Below are 6,000 nucleotides of genomic sequence, written 5' to 3' on the forward strand. Positions count from 1 at the left end.
GTAATTACCTTTTGATTCTTAAAAGAGAGAAACTTGTGCTGTTGTGGGGAAAAGCAGGGGCACTAGACAACTTGATCAGTATTTCCATTATCTCAACAAGCAGGACATGTTACTTGGCCTCCTAAATCATGTGGATCAAAATGATTTTACTTGAACTAAAAATTTTTGCTGTAGATACTGCACATTATAAGGACTGGAAAGGAAGGTGGAAGAAAGCAGAATAAGAAGGTGGGAGTGAGGTACAGGAAGAAGTACAAGTTGGCAGGTGACAGATGAAGCTAGGTAAAGGGGAAGGTGGGTAGTGGAGGAGAAGGGATGAAGTGAGAATTTGGGAGGAGATATATGGAAAAGCTGAAAAAGGAATCGAAAAGGAGAAGAAAGTGGAGCATGGGGGAAAGGGAAGGAGGAGGAACACCAGGAGATGGGCATGTGAGAAGGAGGGAAAGGGTGATTTGTGAGCCCTCTTCTTCCCTTTTCCCTTCCAGTACTGGATTCTTCCCCTTCCTTTCCGGTCCTGAGGAAAGGTCTCACCCTGACACATTGACTATTTATTCTCACCCATAGATGCTGCCTCACCTGCTGAGCTCCTCCAGCACTTTGTGATTGTTGCTCTGGATTTCAACCATCTGCAGAATCTCTTGTGTTCATGATTTGCTGCACTTTATAAACCAGTTAACTAACCACAGCAAACAGCTTAACTGGTGAATAACTTTAATACTGGACAGCTCTCCACTAAGTCTATCATATTAACTTCCATTTGATAGGCTCAGGAAGCTGGTGTGTGAAATGGAGGGATTTTAATACCAATCTTGGAGCATAGACTGTTCTACATAGCCGACAAAAAGGCAGGCATAGTTGGGACCTATATAGGTGCTAATGGCTACACTTTTTGTTTGAAGGAGTTGGAAGGAGCCAAAGGAGAAATTATTACGAGTGAAGACCAGTTCTGCCCTAAGGAGGGTGTGGTGGTGGAGGGGAACTGGTTGTATCCAGAAAGAAGCGGTGTGCTTTGAGGCCGTCCTGATGAGGGATGGAGGTTATAGGGACTGGACATCCATAGTGAAAATGAGAAAACCAGGGCCAGGGAACTTGTAGTCATGGAAAAGATCAAGGGCATGTGATGTGTCCTGGGTGATGGTAGAAATGGATTGAACCAGCAGGAATAAAACAATCAAGGTATGCAGATATAAATTCAGTGGGGCAAGAACAAGCAGAAACAATGGGTCAACTTGGACAGGCAAGTTTCTGGATCTTGGGCAGGAGGAAGAAAAGGGAGGTGCAGGGTAAGGGAACTATGAGGTTGGTGGCAGCGGATGGGTGATCCCCAGAGTTCATAAGGTCAGTGATGGTGTGGGTGGCAATGGTCTGGGGTCCTGTTCAAGGGGCAAGTAACAGAGATAAGTCTGAGAGTTGTTCCTGGCCTCAGCAAGATAGAGGTTAGTCCTCCAGACTACTACAGCATCCCCCTTGTCTGCAGGCTTGATGGTGAGGTTAAAATTAGAACAGAGAGAGTGGAGAACAGTGCATTCAGAAGAAGCAATGAGAAGATAGAAACAGGATTTATGAGGTCCTGGTCCTCCATATCCTTTTCCTTGGTAAATACATTTTACACACTTCAGACTGTTTTTGCACCTAATTTTGGAGCACAGCCATGTCATAACTCCTCGAATGGGAAGTCAGAGAGGTTGTAGAACACTCTGTTGATTCCTCTCATGATATCTCTATCAAGGTTGAATCACAACCCACTGTGTAAAATTCGGCAACACTCTGTACATGTACAGGTATGTTGAGGCTAACAAAGTTGATTCACTTCTTTATCCAACTAACGCACACAAAGTGCTGGTGGAACACAGCAGGCCAGGCACATCTATAGGAAGAAGCACTGTTGACGTTTCGGGCTGAGACCCTTCGGCAGGACAACTGAAAGGAAAGATAGTAAGAGATTTGAAAGTAGGAGGAGGAGGGGAAAATGCAAAATTATAGGAGAAGACCGGAGGGGGTGGGGTGAAGCTGAGAACCAGAAAGGTGATTGGCAAAAGGGATACAGGGTTGGAGAAGGGAAAGGATCAGGGAATGGGAGGCCTAGGGAGAAAGAAAGGGGAGCACCAGAGGGAGATGGAGAACAAGCAGAGTGATGGGCAGAGAGAGGGAGAAAAAACAAATAACTAAATATGTCAGGGATGGGGTAAGACGGGGAAGAGGGGCAAGAACGGAAGTTAGAGAAGTCAATGTTCATGCCATCAGGTTGGAGGCTACCCAGCTGGTATATAAGGTGTTGTTCCTCCAACCTGAGTGTGGCTTCATCTTGACAGTAGAGGAGGCCATGGATAGACATATCAGAATGGGAATGGGATGTGGAATTAAAATGTGTGGCCACTGGGAGATCCTGCTTTCTCTGGTGGACAGAGCGTAGGCGTTCAGCGAAACGGTCTCCCAGTCTGCGTCAGGTCTCACCAACATATAAAAGGCCGCATTGGGAGCACCGGACGCAGTACACCACACCAGCCGACTCTCAGGTGAAGTGTTGCCTCACCTGGAAGGACTGTCTGGGGCCCTGAATGGTTGTGAGGGAGGAAGTGTAAGGGCAGGTGTAGCACTTATTCTGTTTACAAGGATAAGTGCCAGGAGGGAGATCGGTGGGAAGGGATGGGAGGGACGAATGGGCAAGGGAATTGTGTAGGGAGCGATCCCTGCAGAAATGGGGGGGTGGGGGGAGGTAAAGATGTGCTTGGTAGTGGGATCCCGTTGGAGGTGGCGGAAGTTGCAGAGAATTATATGTTGGACTTGGAAGCTGGTGGGGTGGTAGGTGAGGACAAGGGGAACCCTATCCTGTGTGGGGTGGTGGGCAGATGGAGTGAGGCCAGATGTACAGAAAATGGGAGAGATGAGTTTGAGAGCAGAGTTGATGGTGGAAGAAGGGAAGCCACTTTGTTTAAAAAAGGAAGACATCTCCTTCGTCCTGGAATGAAAAGCCTCATCCTGAGAGCAGATGCGGCGGAGATGGAGGAATTGTGAGAAGGGGATAGCATTTTTGTGAGAGACAGGGTGGAAAGAGGAATAGTCCAGATAACTGTGAGAGTCTGTAGGCTTATAGTAGATATCAGTAGATAGGCCGTCTCCAGAGATCGAGACAGAAAGAACAAGAAAGGGGAGGGAGGTGTCGGAAATGGACCAGGTAAATTTGAGGGCAGGGTGGAAGACTCTCTCTAGGTCTCCTGTCCCATGATCCTTTCCCTTCTCCAGCTCTGTATCACTTTTGCCAATCACCTTTCCAGCTCTTAGCTTCACCCCACCCCCTCCGGTCTTCTCCTATCATTTCGCATTTCCCCCTCCCCCTCCTACTTTCAAATCTCTTAGTATCTTTCCTTTCAGTTAGTCCTGTCGAAAGGTCTTGGCCTGAAACGTCAACAGTGCTTCTCCCTATAGATGCTGCCTGTCCTGCTGTGTTCCACCAGCATTTTGTGTATGTTGTTTGAAATTCCAGGATCTACAGATTTCCTTGTGTTTTCACTTCTTTATCCACTGTCTTCTGGCTTGTTTCATGATGTTTATTACATCTTGTCATTGCTGTTGGGCAGCCTGACTGTGGGGCCTCGTTTCAATTGTCTTGAGGCGATTCAAAGGAAGCATTAGCTGAGTTATAAATCTGTGATTTGTTTATTAATAGAGACAGTGAGCATTTAAATTCAGCTGACAACCCCACTACAAAGACTGAGCTGCTTTATTCTCTTCCAATGGAATATTTTCATGTGATTGCTTTTACATTCAAAAGTGGGGCATAATGTCCAGTGATATAATTTGTTGGAAAGTAGAGGACTCTTACTATCTAGGCAACTTTTACTGCTTAACCTACAGCACTAAAAAACAGATCAGCAGTTCATTTGTCTCAATGCTTACTGTACAAAATATATCTGATGCCAGCCCTACTTTCCAATGACTATGCCTGAACAACTGCTTCATTAGCTGTAAAGCAATTTCAGATACTCTGAGCGAGTGAAAGGAACTATGTGAAAAAAATCTTTCTTGTCTGTTTTCTCCTTTCCATACCTAGCTTTCATTGCGAGAGATGCAAATATACTGGATCCCTCCGGAAGTGCCTATGGGTTAGCACACACAATGAGAAGCCTTGACTTTCTGCTAGAATCAATCATTACAAAAGACAGGCCCACCATGTCCCTGTTAAATCCATATCTGCATGAATCCCATTTAGCACCATAATAACTGTGGTCTTCCATGCTTTGGACCTGATGATTATTTTTAGGATGATCATATCTGAATAAATAGACGTTGAATTCCAGATTGGTTCCAGCAGTCACTTCAGGTTATCCCCAGTGAATTGCATATATGCCGCAGTAAGCACACCCAAAATATGAGTGAGTACTTGCCCCTCAGTTCTGGACTCCCCTATCATTGTGAACATCTTCTCCACATCCACTCTATCTAGGCTTAGGTTTCAATGAGATCCCCCGCCCCCTCCCATTCTTCTAAACTCCAGTGAGCCAAGAGCCATCAAACCCTCCTCACACATTAACCCATTTATCCCCTCCAATGGCAGCATGATATGGAGCCTGAAACAGCCCACAATGTTCTAAATCTGGTCTGAACAGTGCCTTATAAAGCCTTAGCATTGCTATCTTGCTTTATATTATAGTTATCTGGAAATGAATGCTAACATTGCATTTGCCTTCCTTACTACCAACGCAGCCTGCAAATTAACACTTAGACTCCCAAGTCCCTTTGCAGCTCTGATTTCTGAATTTGCTGCTCATTTAAAAAATAGTCTAAATGTTTAATCCTTCTATCAGTGCATATGACCATACACATCCCTACACTGAATTCCATCTGCCACTTCTTTGCTCATTCTCCGATATAGCCCAAGACTTTCTGCAGAATGCTTGCTTCCACAACATCTATCATTGTGTAATCTGCAACTTGGCTACAAAGCCATCAATTCCATCATCCAGATCATTAGCATATAATGTGAAATATAGCAAACCTATACTGATCCCTGCAGAAAACCACCAATAACTGGTAGCCAGCCGGAAAAAGCCTTCTTTATTCCTGCTCTTTGCCTTCTGCCAGTCAACCAAAGGTCTGTCAATACTAATACTCTCCTGTAGTACCATGGCTCTTATCTTGTTTAGTAGCCTCGTATGCAGCACTTTGTTGGAAGCCTTCTGAAACCCCCGTTAACAACATCTACCGACTCTGCTTGTCCATCCAGCCTGTTATTTCCAAATCTGTCAGGCAAGATTTCCCCTTAAAGAAACCATGCTAATCCACCCATTTTCCGATATTATATGCCTCCAGTATGTCATCCTTAATAATTGACTCTAACATCTTGCCAACCACTGGACTCAGGCTAACTGGCCTATAATTTCCTGTATTTCGCTTCCCTGACTTAAAGAGCGGAGTGACACTTGAAATTTTCCAGTCCTCTGGAACCATTCCAAAATCCAGTGGTTCCAGAATTCTAGAAACATAGTAATCCTACAGCACAATGCAGGCCCTTCGGCCCTCAAAGTTGTGCCGAATATGTCCTTACCTTAGAAATTACCTAGGCTTACACATAACTCTCTATTTTTCTAAGCTCTACATGCCTATCCAGGAGTCTCCTAAAGGACCCCATCGTTTCCGCCTCCACCACCGCCGCTCCATGTGCTCACCTCTCTCTGTGTTTATTAAAAAAAAACTTACCCCTGACATCCCCTCTGTACCTGCTTCCAAGCACCTTAAAACTATGCCCTCTCTTGCCAGCCATTTCAGCCCTGGGAAAAAGCCTCTGACTATCCTCATGATCAATGCCTCTCATTATCTTATACACCTCTTTCAGGACACCTCTCATTCTCCGTCACTCCAAGGAGAAAAGGCCACGTTCACTCAACCAGTTCTCATAAGGCATGCTCCACAATCCAGGCAGCATCCTTGTAAATCTCCTCTGTACCCTTTCTATAGTTTCCACATCCTTCTTGTAGTGAGGCGACCAGAACTGAGTACAGT

This window comes from Hypanus sabinus, chromosome 3 (assembly GCF_030144855.1).
Source record: "Hypanus sabinus isolate sHypSab1 chromosome 3, sHypSab1.hap1, whole genome shotgun sequence".
NCBI classification, from domain to species: Eukaryota; Metazoa; Chordata; class Chondrichthyes; order Myliobatiformes; family Dasyatidae; genus Hypanus; species Hypanus sabinus.